Here is a 21952-nt window from a genome sequence, read left to right as displayed (position 1 = left end):
TGTCCATGGGCAGGAGTCTGAAAGACTATTGTAGGAAGAACGGACATGGACATAAATATCCTCACAAGGTGCTTTGTAATAAAAAATAACAATGTTATGAAACGCAGTGAAACATAGAGAAAGGGCTGGGAAATATCCATCAAATTAACACGTCAGTGACTTTGATTGTAATCTCTCCGGCCCTGCCGCGGCTCTCTCTGCCACACAGAGAAGCAGCCAAACGTGATTTATCAATGCAAACCTAATAGCATCAATATGAATCTAACTAAAAATCAATATTTCATTACCAAATTGTTAGCGAGAATGAAGAAAAATGGCCACCGTCAGTGCATTCTCCAGGGTAGGAGCATCTGGAGTTCAATGTGACAAGATGAGCGATGCGTGACTCGGGGCTCGAGGAAGGACACCACGAGGACAGGACTCAGTCTGTGCACACTTTGAACTCTCTCTCGCTCTCTTCTTCCTCTCTCTCTCTCTCTGCATCGTTCTCCTCTCTCTCTCTCTATATATATATATATATATATATACATATTCCTCCTCTCTCTCTCTCTCTTTGCCCCTTTCTGTTTCTCGCTCTCCCACAGTTTATCACATTACTCTCTGACCAATTTCATTGTTTTCAATGTAACTTTCCATCCTTTCATATCTCTCTCTCCCTCTCTCTCGCCATTTCCTCTGTCAATCTGTGTGTGTCAGTTTGGTGTCAGTCTAGGACCACACAGTTTTTCAACTCTCTTCCTCAATTAATGGCACTCAATCTCACACCACCTATTTCAATTATTTTTTCTCCTTTGAAGACAAGTCAGTAGATTTTATTAAAATCTCTCCCTCTTTCTCTCTCTCCCAGTAGATATTTCTCCCAAGGCTCATCGTGCTTTCTCTGAAGCAGCTCGGCATGGCTTCCTCGGTAATGAGAGAGAGAGGGGTTGCTGTGGTGAGGATATATCTACCTGGTCTAGATCACACCTCCCACAGACATTCACTTTATTTGTATTCACTGTGTTTTTTTTTCATAACAAGTATTCATTAGCAGGAGTTGTGATTGTGGCACTTCTTCAGGTAAGTAATGATGCACTTGCTTGTGCAGCAGCCCCCATTCGCAATTAAGAACAAACTCTATTTCCCCTTCTCTGCATCACTGAATATTCTAGCTCCTAGCTACCGTTTCCTTTTTTCTCCTCCCGCTCAACCTGGACTCAGAGGTAGACATAAAACATCGTAAATGTAAACCAAGGCATAATTCAATTCGTATGGCATGTTACGAATTGCAATTCATACAGTATGTAACAAATTGCAATCCGTGCAATTCGTTACACGTTTGCAATTCTATAATATGTTACGAATTCCAATTTGTTGTAGCTAATGTTAGCTAGGTGGAGGGTTAGGGTTTGGAATTAGCTTAAAGGGTTACGGTTAGGGAAAGGGTTAGCTAACATGGTAAGTAGGTGCAAAGTAGTTTAAAAGTAGTAAGTAGTTGCTAATTAGCTAAAATGCTAAAGTTGTCTGGGATGAGATTCGAACACGCAACCGGAGCATGTTATACGCCCACCCATCCACCCCGACCAACCACCCCACTTTCATTTTTGCCTTAAATAAACGTGTCTCTTATGTAACCTACCAAACTTAAAATTTCATGCTAATGTTACGTCTAGTCTATGAGACTGGGCTGCCCCGCTGGACATTTGGTCTCCTCAATGTCACTCTCTCATTTATGTCTCCCCTGGGACGCGGTGGTCATTTCTGAGAAGCTAATATCTCTCGGGCTGAAGTGGATAGGTCCACTCCTCCGAATGAAAAGGAGAAGGGGGGATTGTAAAACGTGTCATTACGGTGTCAAAACAGCACACCACACAATGACTCCATCCTTTGATGATGTTTCGGGGAGAAGGGATTCATCCTGTAATTTATGCCTAGCGAGATAAGTATGTTGAGAAGTGTTTTCGTGTGGTCCGAACCGCAAGGAAAGATATCATACATGGGGAGAAGAGATCACACTAATATGAATGCTAGGAACATATGCTGGCTGCTCTGGATAAAATGTGCCTGTTTCCTTTGCTCGGAGATTAACCATTTTTTAATTTTTTTTTTATCGATGTTTACTTATTCCCGAGCGTTCCCACAACAAATGAGGGTGGAGGAGATGTTCTCACACAAACACATTGTAACTGGTAAAGTGCTACAACCTCTAGGAAACTACAAGCAATAGCTAGTCAATGGTGTCAACAAACAGCATTAATGATTGATGTAGTTAGCGGGTCACTAAGTTAAAAAAATTTAAAAAACAGTTTTACTTGACAATGCTACTATCGCTGTTGAGCTAGTTGACGTTAACTGTGACAGATTGTGTGGTTCCCAACACAAAGCAGATTTAAAAATTTAAAAAGTGTGTCTCTGTATTCGGCATAAGCAAAGATTGGGTCTGGAAAATGAGGCTAACAAGACTTTCGTTTTCTCTTGATGAATCAATTAGGCCAGGTAATGCATAATACATAGACAATCCTGTGTTGGATGGAGTGATAGATAATACATATCTTTCATTATTTATTTAATGACATTAACTTGGTTGGAGGTTTTGGAGCCAGGAGTCCACTGTTAAAGGGCATGATGAGAATAGCGATTATCTGGTTGATTCTGTCCAATATGACTGGTGTACTGGCGATGAAAACAAACGATGAGAGAATTGGTATAAAACTGCACTTTCGAGATGTACTGTACGTCAAAGAACTACTTCCTGTGGAGAACAGGCAATCATATCCAATTCATGTATAGTGAAAATGTCTGGTGCACTTATCTGTGGGTCTACTTGAAAAGGGTGAAATATCTTTATCATCTGACCAGCACGTACATATCTACTATGTTGGGGTCGCGATTTTTTTTCTCCCACTTGACACCCTCATCAGGTTGGGTGATCAATCCAAAGAAATCTACATAGCTACTCAGTAAAAATATTATGGCCCAAATCTGGCCCACATCTACAAGGTTACTGCTTTCAACTTGGTCCAGTTACAACTTTTGGTACTCTATACAGTGCATTTGGAAAGTATTCAGACCCCTTCACTTTTGGCACATTTTGTTAAGTTACAGCCTTACTCTAAAATTGATTTTAAAAATGTTTTTTTCCCCCTCATCAATCTACACACAATGCCCCATAATGACAAAGCAAAAACAGGTTTTGGAAAGAAAAAATAAACTTAAATATCACATTTACAAAAGTATTCAGACCCTTTACTCACTACTTTGTTGAAGCACCTTCAAAGCGATTACAACCTGGAGTCTATTTGGCTACAAGCTTGGCACTAATGTATTTGGGAAGTGTCTCCTATTCTCCTCTGCAGATCCTCTCAAGCTCTGTCAGGTTGGATGGGGAGCGTCGCTGCACGGCTATTTTCAGGTCTCTCCAGAGATATTTTACTGATATTATACTAAGTCCAGGCTCTGGCTGGTCCACTCAAGGACATTCAGAGACTTGTCCCGAAGCCACTCCTGTGTTGTCTTGGCTGTGGGCTTAGGGTCGTTGTCCTTAGGGTCATTGTCTGAGGCAGGTTTTCATCAAGGATCTCTCTGTACTTTGCTCCATTCATCTTTCCCTCGATCCTGACTAGTCTCCCAGTCTTCGCTGAAAAACATCCCCACAGCAGGATGCTGCCACCACCATGCTTCACCGTAGGGATGGTGCCAGGTTTCCTCCAGACGTGATGCTTGGCATTCAGGCCAAAGAGTACAGTCTTGGTTTCATCAGACCAGAGAATCTTTAGGTGCTTTTGGCAAACTCCAAGCGGGCTGTCATGTGTCTTTTACTGAGGAGTGGCATCTGTCTGGCCACTCTACCATAAAGGAATGATTGATGGAGTGCTGCAGAGATGGTTGTCCTTCTGGAAGGTTCTACCATCTCCACAGAGGAACTCTGGAGATCTGCCGTTGGGTTCTTGGTCACCTCCCTGACCAAGGCCCTTCTCCCCATTTCCAGGAAGAGTCTTGGGGGGTTCCAAACTTCTTCCATTTAAGAATTATTGAGGCCACTGTGTTCTTGGGGACCATCAGTGCTGCAGAAATGTTTTGGTACCCTTTCCCGAGATCTTTCCCTCGCACAATCCTATCTCGAAGCTCAACGGAAATTCCTTCGACCTCATGGCTTGGTTTTTGCTCTGACATGCACTGTCAACTGTTTGACCTTATATAGACAGGTGTGTGCCTTTCTAAATCATGTCAAATCAATTGAATGTACCACAGGTGGACTCCAATCAAGTTGTAGAAACATCTCAAGGATGATCAATGCAAACAGGATGCACCTGAGCTCAATTCCGAGTCTCATAGCAAAGGGTCTGAATACTTATGCAAATAAGGTGTTTCTGTTTTTCATTTTTTTTATACATTTGCACACATTTCTAAAACATGTTTTCGCTCTCTCATTATGGGGTATTGTGTGTAGATTGATGAGGGAAAAAATGTAATTGAATCCATTTTTAGTATAAGGCTGTAACGTAACAAAATGTGACGAATAAGTCTGAATACTTCCCGAAATTCCCTGTATCCTACACTGTAACGGGAAACAATCATTTATAAAGTAATTTTTAGGTATTATCAAAGGTTAAAAAATATATAATACTGCAGCATACTGTAAATTAAGGTTAATTGTAAAAATGCTGTATTTTGAATGGTACTATAATTCCACCCCACAGAATATAGTACCATATCTTTGGAGCACCAATAACCTTTTAGCGGATGGTATTGCTGTCTCTGGCTCATTAACATATTTTGAGGCATGCCTTGTAAGGGGCTATATTTGTTGGACCTGTAAGTGAGAATGCTGCACCAGTGGAACTCTTGTGTGGTTATATGAATGTATAGGGTAATATAGGGGTCAGATTCAGTGGCAGCAAGTCTTAATCCTTAAACAGTTGAGCATTATGCCATGTCCTTTTGGTCTGTTGTGCCCTGTAGTTGCTGTCAGTTAGGAAGCCATTGTTAAGGCTTCTAGAAGTGCAAGTGATATAAAACACCAAATCCATTCATATGCTGTAATGTGAAAAAACATTTTACCTAGCAGGCAACCTGCTTGCACCAATCCCTTGTAATTACAGTAAATACTGTGAAATACAAACCCCTCCCCTTAATGAATTTCATTCATTCATCCATTCCTCCATTCATCCATCCATTCCTCCATTCGTCCGGTAATTTGCTCCAATTACCGTATCATTTACCTTTTTCCATTATAATACAGTCATTTTTACAGTGTTGTACTGTGTGTCATTACACAGTTCTTGCTTTGGTACTGTATTTAGATTACAGTAGGTGTCCTGCAATATGAAGTACAGGATGTGACTCGCCACCGAGCTTCCTGTAAAATACTGTCAAATTCATGGCAAACCCTTTACAGTGTACATTCGGAGCAGATAGGGCATATGTGTTGCCGTACCAGCACTGAGCCATATGTGCTGAAAGTACTCTATTTACAGTGTACATTCGGAGCAGATAGGGCATATGTGTTGCCGTACCAGCACTGAGCCATATGTGCTGAAAGTACTCTATTTACAGTGTACATTCGGAGCAGATAGGGCATATGTGTTGCCGTACCAGCACTGAGCCATATGTGCTGAAAGTACTCTATTTACAGTGTACATTCGGAGCAGATAGGGCATATGTGTTGCCGTACCAGCACTGAGCCATATGTGCTGAAAGTACTCTATTTACAGTGTACATTCGGAGCAGATAGGGCATATGTGTTGCCGTACCAGCACTGAGCCATATGTGCTGAAAGTACTCTATTTACAGTGTACATTCGGAGCAGATAGGGCATATGTGTTGCCGTACCAGCACTGAGCCATATGTGCTGAAAGTACTCTATTTACAGTGTACATTCGGAGCAGATAGGGCATATGTGTTGCCGTACCAGCACTGAGCCATATGTGCTGAAAGTACTCTATTTACAGTGGACATTTCTTTCTTATGGATTGAAGTGGGATCTGCATTTATATGGGCTTAACAATGTAACAGAAATACTTACACATCCATTATGACTGACACCCTACTAAACTGTTGTGAAAATCAATGCAACATGGAAGCAGTGTAGCTTCACTGGACACGGGAACGTTTAATTGAGTCATTCCACCAGCAGCAGTATCCCCCTCTTCTCATTTCATTTCCCATGTAACCGATTACAGGTTTTAATCGGGCGTATAGCAAGAGACCAATTAATCGTGGAATAAATTAGCGAGCATAGTCAAGACCTTAACACTCAACAATGGAAATAGCGGCTCAGATCTGGGGACTGATGGCGGACGGCGTGATACGGGTAATGTACTGTACATGGCTGGCGGGTCCTTCAAAATCAAATCAAATGTTATTGGTCACATGCACATATTTAGCAGATGTCATCGCGGGTGTAGCGAAATGCTCGTGTTCCTAGCTACAGCAGTGCTGTAATATCGAGCGATTCACAACAGTACACACAAATCTAAAGTTAAAGAAGATCCATACAGAGGCACTGATCAGTGAAATTTAACCACAATTTGACTTACATGGGTCTTAGTAATCAAACTACCTCCTATGTTAAAGACAGAAATCCTGTTCCTTTTCAAGTAATCGTAGATATTTTGGTATTTTGTTTAGTTCATCTCATTGTTACTATATTCAAACAAATCCATGTCTTTGTTGGCATTTCCCAGTTTCAAGACAGAGCTATCAACCACCATATCACCATAAAACTCATTTAAAATCTCACCGTTTACCTGCGGTGTCCAACCAGTCAAGCACTGGTGTGCCTATACACTTTATGGCACGAGGAGGGTGGGAGTCTCTTAGGTTTTTATCACCAGCACATTCAGAGGGTCTTGGGGGAAAAAGGCGAGGCAGAATTTAGCGTAGACTAAGGCAGTATGACTAATGTGGGGAATGGGCTATTTCCATAGTAGAGAGAGGAGAGGCAGACTGCAGTCCCTCCCAAAGGTATGGTTGCCTGACGAAGTGATCTGTTGGCTGGCTGTCCTCAGGGTGCTCTCTCTCTCTCTCTCTCTCTCACACACACTGCCACTTCATTTCCATGCTCCATTTTAGATCAAGGCCTTTCTAACATTTCCACATTATCCTAGAAGGCAATCTGAGATTGGAATTTGATACACTTTGAGGGACACAATGCTGTACGTATATACCCGTCCCCAGCCCCTATGGAAATAGTTTTTTTTGTATTTCAAGACTGTATCATTTGTATGGTTCAGTCACGTCACACTATGTTGATTGATAATTGTTTCTCAATGGTGTCAACCTATGGCAAGCTTATTGAAGGGGTAGTTCAGCTAAATCACATGCATAGATATTTGTATCCTGAAACCTTGAAAGCAGTCACTCCTTATCCATAGACTCCTTTCAAGGTAAAGGAAACAAATCAGGAGTTGGAAACAAAATAATTTTTCTATTGTTTTGTTCCATCATTTTTATGCGTACTGTTCCGACCAGTAAAATAAAGTTCTGAACCGCTTCAAACCCCAAAAAGAACGGTTTGTATCGTTCCTTTCTCTTCCTTTTTAAAACTTCTGATATCTGTTTTTTTTTGTTACATTTTGCCTGACATTCATTTACTTCACCTATCAGTGCAATAGAGCAACTTGCTATGGAGCGGGCAAGCTATTTACATACATTGGACAGGCAACTGTAGGGCGCAAGATGCGACTGAAATTTTACAGGTGGCGAGAGAGCGAGAGGGCGAGAGAGGGTGGAGCAGGAGGCTTGGTTTGAAACGCGGGGCATCTTGTTATGACATGCATTATCTGAATTAGGCCCACATAATTATAACAGAGGAGCGGCTTCTATGAAGGAACAGTGAATGTCTTTAAACTTCAGAGTGTTGACTTAACGTTGGACTGGCGCTAGCTAGCTAACAAACTTGTATGTGCATAGCAGCACCAGAATTAAAATAAAAACACATCTTACCTTTTTATAGTTAATAAATTCAATACTATAGCATCCTTTACTAGCATTTCTGAATCACGCTTATAATGTCAGTAGGATACAGTACACTATGCTTCAGAGAAGAGTGGGGAGGAGGGCAGGTAGCCTACATGCACACATTGACAAAGATCTTCAGCTGGCAGGCTAACACTGAAATAAATTTATGAGTGACAGGGTGAGGGCTTTTGTGGGACTGGAAAAATATGCCTTGAATGTAAAAGAACATTATTATCAGTTCACATGTTTTTCAAATAATGGTTCTGTTCTGGAACAGTATAGATCACTTTTGTTCCCGGTTCTGATTCAGTTCCTCTAAATGTTTTGTTATTTTCCGGGTCTCGGTTCTGTTCTCGGTTCTGTTCCCTGAACTGGTTCTGACCCCTGAAACAAATATCTAAATATGTAATTTCACTGAACGGGGTGAGTGACTGGTTGACTGGTGACTGGTTGCCGGGATGTCAGGCACAGGAGAGCAGAGGTGGGTGATAACAGGAGAACTTTAATATACACCCTGGCCCAAAGGCACAGGCAAGGCAGCACAAAGCACAACCATGGTAACATTAACCGGATTAAACAAAACAAACAAACCTAGGTTTGAAACAAACCTAGCGCAAGCCAGCCTGTAGCATAACACCCTACACAAAGAACAATTCCACACACAGACATGGGGGAAACGGAGGGTATTATACATTTAGTCTGATGAGAGAATGTGAACCAGGTGTGCGGGAAAACAAGACAAAACAAATGGAAAATGAAAGGTGGAGCGGCGATGGCTAGAAAACCGGTAATGTCGACCGCCGAACGCCGCCCAAACAAGGAGAGGGACCGACGTTGGCGGAAGTCGTGACAGGACTGTTCCTTTAATAGATCAAAAGAAAAATGTCACGATATAGACTTAAACAGAGGGAGTGGACAATCCATTGCAAGGATTATAATAAAATGAACGAGAACAACAGTAGGTGTTTTGAACACCTCTTGTGACTACCATAACTCATTCTGCAAGAAGTCATTATTAGCTGCAAAGCCTCTCAGCTTGAAGATTATTGGTGCACATTAAATAGCATGCGCCTTGTACAAGGGGAAAGCAGCAGGATAGAGAGTAAATTAGCAAAGTAGAGCGAGAGACAGAGAGAGAGAGAGAGAGAGAGAGAGAGAGAGAGAGAACAAGACAGAGAATGAGAAGCCATTGGAAAACAAGAGGAAGGGACAGCAACAATGTTTCTCTCATTGAACCTCCTCCGCTCTTTGGTGCCATTCTGCTGTTGTTTTAACTTAGAAGTGGGTATGGGAGGAAGGGTACAGGTGAAATGGATGAGGAGTGAGATGTACTGTAGGTATGATGGTGTCCCCTGTGTGTCTGTGACAGCAGGCAGACAGTAGCTGCAAGCTAAGGGCAGACTGAGGAGCTTATGCAGATCCTTGTGAGTTTGCCAAGTCACACTGAGGAGTGTCGGAAGCCATCTCAAACTGACCAAACTGTACCGCTTTCTCACAGCTAGTGGTTGAATTGGAACAGGAAAATGTCCTCGCATGAGCTATCCTTGCAGATTATGGCGCAACACTAGAAAAGTCAATACAATACCAGGTAAAAGGCAGAGGAATGGCGGTAAATGAAAGTAGGAACAATCTATCGAATTACATACAGTATATCACAAAAGTGAGTACACCCCTCACATTTTTGTAAATATTTGAGTATATCTTTTCATGTGACAACACTGAAGAAATGACACTTCGCTACAATGTAAAGTAGTGAGTGTACAGCTTGTATAACAGTGTAAATTTGCTGTCCCCTCAAAATACTCACCACACAGCCATTAATGTCTAAACCACTGGCAACAAAAGTGAGTACACCCCTAAGTGAAAATGTCCAAATTGGGCCCAATTAACCATTTTCCCTCCCCGGTGTCATGTGACTTGTTAGTGTTACAATGTCTCAGGTGTGAATGGGGAGCAGGTGTGTTAAATCTGTGGTCATCGCTCTCACACTCCCTCATACTGACTGGTCACTGGAAGTTCAACATGGCACCTCAAAGAACTCTCTGAGGATCTGAAAAAAAGAATCATTGCTCTACATAAAGATGGCCTGGGCTATAAGAAGATTGCCAAGACCCTGAAACTGAGCTGCAGCACGATGGTAAAGACCATACAGCGGTTTAACTGGACAGGTTCCACTCAGAACAGGCCTCGCCGTGGTCGGCCAAAGAAGTTGAGTGCACGTGCTCAGCGTCATATCCAGAGTTTGTCTTTGGGAAATAGACGTATGAGTGCTGACAGCATTGCTGCAGAGGTTGAAGGGGTGGGGGTCAGCCTGTTAGTGCTCAGACCATACGCCGTACATTGCATCAAATTGGTCTGCATGGCTGTCGTCCCAGAAGGAAGCCTCTTCTAAGGATAATGCAAAAGAAAGCCCGCAAACAGTTTGCTGAAGACAAGCAGACTAAGGACATGGATTACTGGAACCAGATAAACTTATTTGGTTCAGATGGTGTCAAGCGTGTGTGGCGGCAACCAGGTGAGGAGTACAAAGACAAGTGTGTCTTGCCTACAGTCAAGCATGGTGGTGGGAGTGTCATGGTCTGGGGCTGCATGAGTGCTGCCGGCACTGGGGAGCTACAGTTCATTGAGGGAACCTTGAATGCCAACATGTACTGTGACATACTGAAGCAGAGCATGATACCCTCCCTTCGGAGACTGGGCCGCAGGGCAGTATTCCAACATGATAACGACCCCAAACACACCTCCAAGACGACTACTGCCTTGCTTAAAGAAGCTGAGGATAAAGGTGATGGACTGGCCAAGCATGTCTCCAGACCTAAACCCTATTGAGCATCTGTGGGGCATCCTCAAATGGAAGGTGGAGGAGTGCAAGGTCTCTAACATCCACCAGCTCCGTGATGTCGTCATGGAGGAGTGGAAGAGGACTCCAGTGGCAACCTGTGAAGCTCTGGTGAACTCCATGCCCAAGATGGTTAAAGGCAGTGCTTGAAAATGATGGTGGCCACACAAAATATTGACACTTTGGGCTCAATTTGGACATTTTCACTTGGGAGGGAGGTGTACTCCCTTTTGTTGCCAGCGGTTTAGACATTAATGGCTGTGTGGTGAGTTATTTTGAGGGGACAGCAAATTTCCACTGTTATACAAGCTGTACACTCACTACTTTACATTGTAGCAAAGTGTCATTTCTTCAGTGTTGTCACATGAAAAGATATACTCAAATATTTACAAAAATGTGAGGGGTGTACTCACTTTTGTGATTTGCTGTATATATCTCTATGGTGTATTATAGGATCTTTATGGTACAATCCACCACTGAAATGTACTTCCTGTACGGTGAGAAGGCTAGGGTTGGCAGACTGTGTGGGGTAGAGGGGTGGGTTGTTGAGAGGCAGGCAGGGGCTATGTGGCGACAGGGGGCTGTGTTTGGCAGAGAGGAAATGGAAGCGCGGGCGAAGCCTCCTTGACCTGCCACGTTGACTATGTGAGTGTAAGGGCGGCCCTGGCTGGGCTTGGGAGCTCTCTCCTTGTCCAGACATGGCAGCTCAATTGGCAGGGGCCTCACCCCAGGGTTGGAGGGCCCCCACTCTACACTGGCACTGGAGTTCATGGGTACATCCTGATTTGCAGAGTGTGCATGCCTGTGTGTGTGTGTGTGTGTGTGTGTGTGTGTGTGTGTGTGTGTGTGTGTGTGTGTGTGTGTGTTTTTTTCACACTTCTGTGTGTGTGTTTGTTTCGTGCTCAAATGACGAACACGGTAGTAATGCCTGTTGGCAGATAGAGACCTCCACCACCCCTCCCTAACAGTGGAGAAACATGGAGACGAGTGTTTCGGGAGAGGCTCAACACACTGACCCCACTGCCATATCCCGGAGGCCCTCTCACCCCACTGTCGTGTCAGAGGGGCCTTACCGACCCTCTTGGGTGGCCTCCACCAGTAGAAAGGCCATGAGGGGCCCCTCTCTTCTGCCCCCAAGGGACCCCTCTCTTTTACCTGGCATGTGTGTGACAAAGGGGGCACCGGGAGTCACCAGAAAGCAGAGTGTGGCTGGACAGGACGGACGAGTGAACAGGCTAGGCTACATGCTCATGTTCCCTAAATTGACATGAAAAACGCTGTTCCTGAGAGCTTCTTTGACCTCGTTTCACTGAAAGCAAGAAATCCCTACATCCAGTAACATGTTTGATGTTTTAATGTGCACATGTAACGCCCACTGCGCCACATTAAAAATGAATGACCTTGTCTTTAGAAGAGCTACAGCCAAGCAATTTTGTACCTCTGATTTCCTTCTTCTATTTTCCCAAAGTCCTGTACTTTTCCGTTCGCCTCTCGGTACACACGACGTCCATGACACGTTTATAATTGTAACTCTAAATCAGTCTTTTTCTGTGGAGGCAGAGGAGGGTACAGAATTGGCATTCCTCACCTCTGTGTGCCAGCTAGCTTTCCTCTCCTCTGTCAAGTGAGAGTTTGACAAAAGGAGGAGAATGGAGCCAAGCGTTCGTCTCCAATCCCACATCCCTCACTTAGCCCTGGTCTCTGATGAGGAGGAGAAGGCGAGATGTGTGTTTTGGATTAGTGTGCCACAGCACAATAAATCTTTGTTGAACCAATGCAAAGCAGATGGCACCGTGTGTCTCCGTGAGGAGACGGGAGTGAAAGAAAAACACGCCTACTCCAACATTCTCATCCTCCGCATGCACACTCACTCACGAAGTGAACATACATTACTGTCGTGTATTGAGTGAAAAGATGGCTGGAATGACGCACCTCACTCATGTAAGGCAGAGGAAGAGCAGGAGAAAAAGTGACAAGAAAATATAGATGGAAAGCAAATTCAATTCCACGCTTATCAGAGAGAGAGAGACACAGAGAGAGAGACACAGAGAGAGAGAGAGTGAGAGAGAGACAGAGAGAGAGAGACAGAGAGAGAGGGAGAGAGAGAGAGAGAGAGAGAGAGAGAGAGAGAGAAAGAAAGAAAGAAAGAAAGAAAAAAATGCCTGTCATGTGTATTTGATGATTTAATGGCATGCCCGACATTCTTTTGCTCAAGCACATCAAAAAGAGGACCATGGCAGGACCACTGCAGGACAACAGCAGGAGTACAGGGAGGTGAAAGGATTATATTCTGCCTCTACCTTTTCATGTCTAGCTGGCCTCTCTCTGTAAGGCCAGCCTGCTCTGGCCCTGGCTGTCTTGGGTAGTTATGGATCCTTTTCAAAAGCTTGCGCGTTGCGTGTTCCACCATGAGGAAGGGAAATAGCCAGGGGCTATTCTGCACAGCACAACATTACCAAGATGGCCAGAGACGATCCCGCGGTGAGACTGATTTGGTCTTCAGGAAGAGACGTGTAGAAATCCACAGTGACCATCGTGGAGATCAGACAACTCTTTGAGACAGCAGGGGTTTAGCTATTGGATTCAGGGCAAATATGCACAATTCTGTTTCTATTTCTCGATTAGTTATTTTTTGCTCATTATAATATTCAACCTGACATCATGTCCAGTCGGCCTTGAGTAACCCCAGTGAGGAATCATGGGATACACGTTTAAAAATAACAAGGAGAGAGGCCGAATCCGTAATTATGATGATAGGTGACAGTGGCAGCAGACCAGACGTCATTGCAAATGACAGTGGCCTGTGTTTTTACATTTGTAAACAGCAGCAAAATACTGCGGGAAGTAAAAAGTGCCCCTTTAAAGCACAACAACTATTTCCCAGAGACATAAATCTTCCCTGACACTAACTATTTCCCTTTACGTCTAATACATTTCCCCCTCATTGACTCTGGCTTGTGATTAATGAACTTAAAAAATCTCTTATACTCCCGAGACTTGATTACTCGCAGCATCTCATGAAGCCGAAATTCTGTTATGAAGAGCCTTTACCGGCGATAATATTGACATCAAGGTACACGTCTCTTATCACCGTACCTCCAAACGTTTCAGTCCCACCGCACTATATTTAGAATCCACGACACAACTGATTGGGAGGCCGAATTGAACCACACGCGCTTCAGCACTCCCTCTCTTCTCCTTTCATCTTGGCTGCAAATGGAGGGAAAGCATCCACTTAACATTGCAGCTCACCAGACAATTACCTGAGTACCTGTTCGCACTGCAATTACAAGCCAAAGACAAATAATTAGTCTGACAAATGACTGCCGGGCACGTCGCCCTTGTTGTGGTTGAGCCGTGTAATTTGGAGCCCGAGCAGAGGACGCTGGCACTGTGGTGGTAATTAGCGATCGGTGCACTGTAACTTTACACCTGCAGTGTGTAAAGTGGAGTGTGTGTGTTTGTGAGAATGAGCACTTGTTTGTGTGTGCCTGTGTGCGTTCTTGTGAGGATATACACTGAGTGTACGAAACGTTAAGAAAACATCAAGAAAGCTATGATCCCTTATTGATGTCACCTGTTAAATCCACTTCAATCAGTGCAGATGAAGGGGAGGAGGCAGGTTAAAGAAGGATTTCTAAGCTTTGAGACAAATGAGGCATAGTTTGTGTGTGTGTGCCATTCAGAGGGTGAATGGGCAAGACAAAATATTGAAGTGCCTTTGAACGGAGTATGGTAGTAGGTGCCAGGCACACCGGTTTGTGTCAAGTAACTGCTCAACAACGTGTGTACTGTATCAAGAATGGTCCACCACCCAAAGGACATCCAGCCAACTGTGGGAAGCATTGGAGTCAACATGGGCCAGCAGCCCTGTGGAATCCTTTCAACGCCTTGTAGAGTCCACGCCATTCTGAGGGGAAAAGGGGGTGCAACTCAATATTAGGAAGGTGTTGTTAATGTTTTATAAACTCGTGTACATGTACATGGAAGTGGGAGTGTGTGTGTGTATATGCCTGTGTGTGTGTGTGTGTGTGTGTGTATATATGTCTGTGTGCGTGCGTGTGCGTGTGTGTGTGTGTGTGTGTGTGTGCGTGCGTGTGTGTGTGTGTGTGTGTGTGTATATGTCTGTGTGCGTGTGTGTGTGCGTGTGTGTGTGTATGTGTGTGTGTGTGTGTAGGGGCGGGAGCGTGGGTCAGGGTAGGGTGGTCCCCCACAAACACCCTTCCATGTTTCTGGAACTTCAAGGCCAGTGGAAGCAGCACCAGGAGCTGACAACATATCTGAACTATCCTTCACTCATTGCCAGATTGCCAGTGCTGACATTAGATTGTCAAATAATCCATACCTTCAGGTACATCCATCATTCAATAGGTGTCATAACTGGACAGGTAAGTTGAAATCAGGTAGTATCACTACTGCACTTTGGAGATGAGGCTGGTTAGAACTAGCTTGTACTGAGCTATATTTGCTCTTTTCTCTGACTTACCGTAGCAGAGAAAGGTAGCCTGACATAAAAGATAAGGGAGGATTTAGACTAACAGAACAGGTACAGATCATATACAATATAGTCTAGACCATGGCTATGGTAACTAGTATCCCATGAAACATACAGTACCAACAACCTTCATCCGAAACATTATTTCTTTAATGGTCTTTAATTGACATTCGGATGCACATACTCAAACACAATCAAACACACACACACACACACTGAAACACACACATGGCTCAGCATTCATATTATGTATACACATTAAGACAGTAAACAAACAGCTTCTCTACATGTTTTAGGGGGTTCCCCTGGGGCCTCTTTAAGAACATTGGATCTCTGTAGTAAATCAAGCGCAGGTGTTTCTCCTCCACCAGGGAGAATGGAGTTTCTCCAGGAGCAGAGAAGAGACCTAGCCTCTCTGTTGGGGATTAAGTGCAGGTGAAGCCTGTGTGTGTGTGTGTGTGTGTGTGTGTGTGTGTGTGTGTGTGTGTGTGTGTGTGTGTGTGTGTGTGTGTGTGTGTGTGTGTGTGTGTGTGTGTGTGTGTGTGTGTGTGTGTGTGTGTGTGTGTGTGTGAATGCTTGTATGTCAGTGTGTGTGTGTGTGTGTGTGAACATAGGCTGTGTATGACTCCCCACAGTGAGTCACGGAGGGCCCGCAACCTCTACCTCAGGGAGCAACACACATCAGCACACAGCAACACAGAGCAACACACAGTGGTGTAAATACAGTGGTTTCATATGTTCTGATTATAATGAGATGTTGTATAATAAGGTAAAATAGCGATGGAGATCATGTCAAAATATGAATGAATTAAATCAAACGGACAGAATTCTGTTCAATGAATGCTTTTCAGTAATTTACTTACATGTATTTACCAATGCGAGGACATGTAAGGGCTCACGTTAGGAAACAATAATAACAATTTATAATAATATTAATACCCTTGGTAACACTTTATAATAACTTTCATGAACAATCATTAGAAATACTTATAGATGTTTACAAATTACATTACATACTTATTTATTAATAGTTTATTTAAGCAATAAGGCACGAGGGGGTGTGTTATATGGCCAATATACCACGGCTAAGGGCTGTTCTTATGTACGACGCAATGCAGAGTGCCTGGATACAGGCCTTACCCGTGGTATATTGGTCATATACCACAAACCCCCGAGGGACCTTATTGCTAATATTAACTGGTTACCAACATAATTAGAACAGTAAAAATACATGTTTTGTCATACCCGTGGTATAGGGTGTGATATACCACAGCTGTCAGCCAATCAGCATTCAGGGCTCGAACCACCCAGTTTATAATAGCATTTCATTCATTCTTATATATGAAAGTTGTTATAGATAATAGTTGAAATGCATTACAGTTATTATGTTATTGTTTGCTCATTGAGATATTATTATAAAGTGTTAACAGACCCTTTTATTGGATATTAGTACCTTGTTATCAGATCAGTCTGCTGTATTTCTGTCTCTTAACAGCTATGATCTCACACTTCAAAGTTGTGCAAATGAAACATGTTGGACTTTGGACAAAATCACACCGGTTTCTCATCAACTCCTCTACTTTTGTTTCACACGGCAGAAAATAACACACCCACATGTGACAAAGTCCACCCACATGTGACAAAGTCCACCCACATCCATCAAAACTCTCTCCAATCTACCAACAGTATTGTGTAACAGAAGTGAGTCTGTTGCGGGCAAGACCGCATCGATTCATTTCGCACAAAGTTAAACAATGAGTGAGTATGGAAGCGTATAGAAAACAAGGTCATCAGTTAAGTTTCCTTTTGCTTTACTACAGTAGGTTTCCCTGCCAAGTTACCTATCTTAATATCTTTATAACACTTATATGTGTGACACCACTGCTTGATAAATGCATTGGCGAGGTCTACACTATTAAAAACACTGACCGATTTTGTACACTGAATACAATGTACTGACTGTTCTGTGTGCAAGGACTTTCGAATATTCGTTTTATTTCCTGTGACTTGTGACATTAAACTCTGTCATTTTGTAGACTAGAAGGGTGTTTGTTACTTGCATCAACAACAGTGATGATGCCATTGTTTTGAGGGAAACTTCAAAATGGGACGCATGTAACCTGATACCAGGCTGGACAGCCCTTAAACAACCCACATAGACTAGAGACCTAGTGGTCTTCCGCATGACATTGTTGGCACGTCTGGCATGATAAAATTACAACCCCATACTGCGGTGACCGGTCTCTATCGTAAAGGTGCTATCTGGTTGCACGCGGCAGGATGAGAAAAGGCTGTGGTCAACCCTAAAACAACCTCAAATAAACGGGCTGGTCAGCTTCAGGTCCATGTAGAGAGAGGAGTTATGTTAGAAACCCAACTCAACCAATTCACTTCCGTCACCTTTTCCTAAGCAGGAGTAGTTTTAAAAAACACACACACCGTTAGAGACATCTCTGGGTGAGATTCGGGAGACCGGGGGTAGAGAAACAACGGCACTAATAACCCAACAAGAGAGTAGAAGGTAAAAACACACACGAAGAAAGAGAGCGAGAAAAAGGGGAAAAGGTCAAGGTAAAATGGACAACAGATTTAAAATGGTCATCCCAATCAGGTATTGCCATCAGCTATTAAGCGTTCTGCAGTGGACATCCACACAAATCCAGGTCGGACGGCGTCTCACAAAAACCTCCTTATCGCACCTGTCCACCTGTCCCACTCACTCGTCCATCTTCCGGGCTGGCGTGGCGGATGATTACATCTGAAGTGTTACTGCCCAACTGACAGCGCTGGTGCAGAAGCAACATAAAGTCCGCCATTAAAAAAGTGTATTTATTATTTGCGAAACAGAAGACGACAGCCAAGAGGATTGCTACTTCATTGGACCTGTGTGGACGTAGTGAGTGATGTAGGGGAGGTGAGAGAAGGTTACTGATTCAGGTGTGAACAGATTCCAAAGAGAGACCCTGAGTTACATTACAAATGGGATGTCAATATGGGATTTGGTCAATCAAAACAAACACTTACACCCTTATGCCTGAGACGTTCTTTGTTGTTCAGTATCGATGTTGTCTTTAGAATGCAAAGGTATGTAAGAACAACCTACATGTTTTTCACACCATCCAAGTGGATGGATTTTTTCCCGATAATTGTATGGCTTTAGAGGTGTAAAGATACTGTATAACGGACAGATTATTTATGGCAACACACAAGGATGTATGTTCCCACTCCACATTTTGTTTCTTCCATTGCGTACAACCACAGCACACTATTCTGGGGCCACACAATGTTGTTCTTCCTTTCTCGCCTCCCTCAAAGTGTCTGCCTGGGATTTCGTCTTGCTGAGCGCCGCGGGGTTAAAGGGCGCTGAAGTCAACGGGTGTCGTGCTACTTTAGCCACCCGTCCCTGAGCCCTCTCACGCCCTCTCACGCTTTGCACAACTTATCGACGGAGGAAGCGGTTCCACGTGTTTCACCAGACAAGCCTCGTCCTCCTCCTTCCCTCTCCTCTACTGTGGAGGAATCCATGGTAGCAGAACAAGGTCAAGCCTACATAATGACCCTAACGAGTCAAGATGCGCTGGATTGGATTATTTCAAACCGTTTGCAGAGCTTCCGTTTTGACAAAAAATATCCCCAAGCAAGAGAGTGATGGTCATTCCGTGGCTGCTTCTGACATGGCAAAAACAATGTGTTGATTTGGATTTCACGTTCAGCCGCTCGCCACGTCCACACGGTTTACTCAGAGAGTTATGTCATTCCGGGGGTTAGGCTAATTTCAACCGGGCCATTTTAGATGATGTCAGGGGAAGTGGGAGAAAATGGAGCTGACCTCCCATGCCCTGCGCTGCTACAGAGTGTTAAAAATGCACCGCACCAAATCAGAGCCAATCTGCCACCGATTATTCCCCCAACGTCCACTTCATTACGAGGCGTCTTAGAATCCGGGTGCACCGTCCCATGACACATCACCAGCAGCCCCTTCTCTATCCACCAGCAGCTAACTCTGCTGCATTCCCCCTAATGCAATGCGATGGGAAGCAACGTGAGTGTTTGGTTCAGAAATAAAACAAATCTCTTCCACTGTCACTCCTGTCTTCAGGAGCCATTTGGTTAGAATGCAGACCTAATCTGCCTTGTCTTTCCGTCTAATTATCAGTCGTGTAAAGAGAACCACGTCTCTTCCTCCTCACATTGGGCCTCTTTTGTCTTTTGGTTTTGCTCCTCTGTATTTTGATTTCACCGGTTTGAAGAAGAACAGCCCTGATTGTCTCGCCTGAGAGCGTCTGCTAAATGACTTAAATGTAATGTAATGTAAGATTTCACATGTATACATATCAAAGTCTATAAATAGATAAGAGCTTTTGAAAGGGGAATGTGAGAGGTGTGCGTGTGTGCGTGCGTGCGAGCGCGCGCGCGTGTAGGTAGAGGGAGGCGTTCCCTCTTGCGTACATAGAGAGAAATCAACCTCCATCAAAAACAAAAGGGATTATGGCATTTCAAGGGTGTTGTGTTGTGTTTGACTTATTTATTAACATAGCTCATGGGCCTGTGTTGTACCTGTTCTGAATGTCAATGCCCAGGAAGGAACACGCTGCAGTGAAAGATAAATATGAGGAACAATGAACCTACATTCAGGCTGGAGGTGGAGTTCTACTCCTCCCTCGCCACATCAAATAACCCTAAAAACTGCTGACTCGGTCGTGCTGAAAATGTGAGGCTGTTGCCAGGTATGTCAGAGGTCTCCTGTTGTGCATGTACTGTAGTATATAGCGGCAGTGTCAGGAAGACTTTGTATGGTAGACTGGGGTATTTATCAATGAGAATTCCAATCTGGGTCCTATTCCAAAGCCTGGTTCAACTCACTTACAATGAGTAAAACCATCACAATTAACGATGACCTAACATGCTGGCCAGACGGAAAGGCGCGTGCGTCTTTGTACGTCATCGCGCGCATGTTGATTTTGTCCCCCCACACACACCAGACGTGATCAGGACATGCAAGTTGAGAGCTTGCTGTTGCTAGCTAATTTGTCCTGGGATATAAATGTTGAAGTTGTTATTTTACCTGAAATGCACAAGGTCCTCTACTCCGACAATGAATCCACACACAAAAGGGTAAAGGTTTGTTTCTAGTCAGCTCTCCTCCGGGTTCCTTCTTCTTCGTTGGACTTTATGTGGCGGTTGGCACCAACTTTAAAAGGTGCATCACCACAACTGACTGGAGTGTGGACCTCGGTTCATCTTTCAATCACACACGTGGGTATATGCTCCTGAAAAACCAATGAGGAGATGGGAGAGGCGGGACTTGCAACACGTTGAGCGTCACAAATAGAACCATGTTCTGTTTTAGCGCCTGGCTACGCAGACGCTCGTTGGCGCGCGAGAGCCATGTGGGCGCAATGATTGAATAACATGTATGTGTACATTTATTATGCCCCAGTTGGTCTGGTCAGCATGTAAGAAGAAAAAAACATAAAATAATTAGCAATGACTAAAGACGGAGATGATTTGCATAAACAAATGATGTCAGAGACAGAGCAGGTGCAGTGTGTAGTAGATAACATCAGCATATACAGTACATACTGTCATCTACAAGGCTATTATAATGATCGTTTCCTATTTGACAAAGTAAGCTTTAAAAAATATTCAAATTCTGAGTTATACTGTATCACTAATGTTCAACCTGTTTGTTGTAACCATAGCAACCTTAACTTTAGGTTTTCTCCCTTTTTTCCTTTATTTTTTTTGCATTTCCACATTCCTAATTACACTTTCATTCGTCAATGTTGATTAATAGGTCCTGTGGCACGCCTGCCTCATTTTACTCTCAATTAAGCTGCTTGATGCATGTTCTCATCAGGCAAGATGCATTGGCCTGGTTTACTTGAGGTGCTATTAGTGGACACAGTAATTAGTATCCCACCACACAGAACTGCCTCCACCTCCTTCCTCCCCTCTCCTCTCCTCTCCTTCCTCTCCTTCCTCCCCAGCCCTGGCCTCTTTTAGTGTCTCCAAAATAATGAAGATAACCAAATAAATGAAGGAAGAGAAGGAAGAACGGACATTAATCATCCTCCATCTTGGATTTTTCTGTTTGAATTATGGCGTGTAAAAATCAAGACCTACCCAATGCCTTGACAGACCTCTATTGTGTGGTGGTGGTACAACCACTCCAGCTCCTCCCTGTGTTTCCTTATCAGCCCCAGATATGCGTCGTTATCGCGTTTCACACTAAAAAAGAGAACAGACAGCCCGATATATTTGCCTGGCTAAATGTGGGGCTTTATCAAAAATATCAGTCTAAGTTGCCGGCGTTAGCCTCGTTGCTCTTTGAGGAGACACTTTAAATCGGGCTGATTACACGCTTGTTGCCGTCGTTGATACCAGGCTCCAGCATATCATTGGAGCCTCTCTCTCTCTCTCTCTCTCCCTCTCTCTCTCTCTCTCTCTCCCTCTCTCCCTCTCTCTCTCTCTCTCTCTCTCTCTCTCTCAGAGGTTTTCCAGAGTGCATCCCCGACATGGACTCCATCCCTCCCTACACTTCACAAGGAGTCTCAGAGGAGGGCTCTGGGGCCCAGAGCAAAGACACCCATGCCTCAGACAGAATGGGAAAAGGGGATAGTGTAATAAAGCAAGAAGAGGCAGAAGACAGAAAGAAATAAAGAAAGCCACGAACA

Source organism: Oncorhynchus nerka, linkage group LG3 (assembly GCF_034236695.1).
Source record: "Oncorhynchus nerka isolate Pitt River linkage group LG3, Oner_Uvic_2.0, whole genome shotgun sequence".
NCBI classification, from domain to species: Eukaryota; Metazoa; Chordata; class Actinopteri; order Salmoniformes; family Salmonidae; genus Oncorhynchus; species Oncorhynchus nerka.
Note: the sequence above shows the minus strand (reverse complement) of the source record.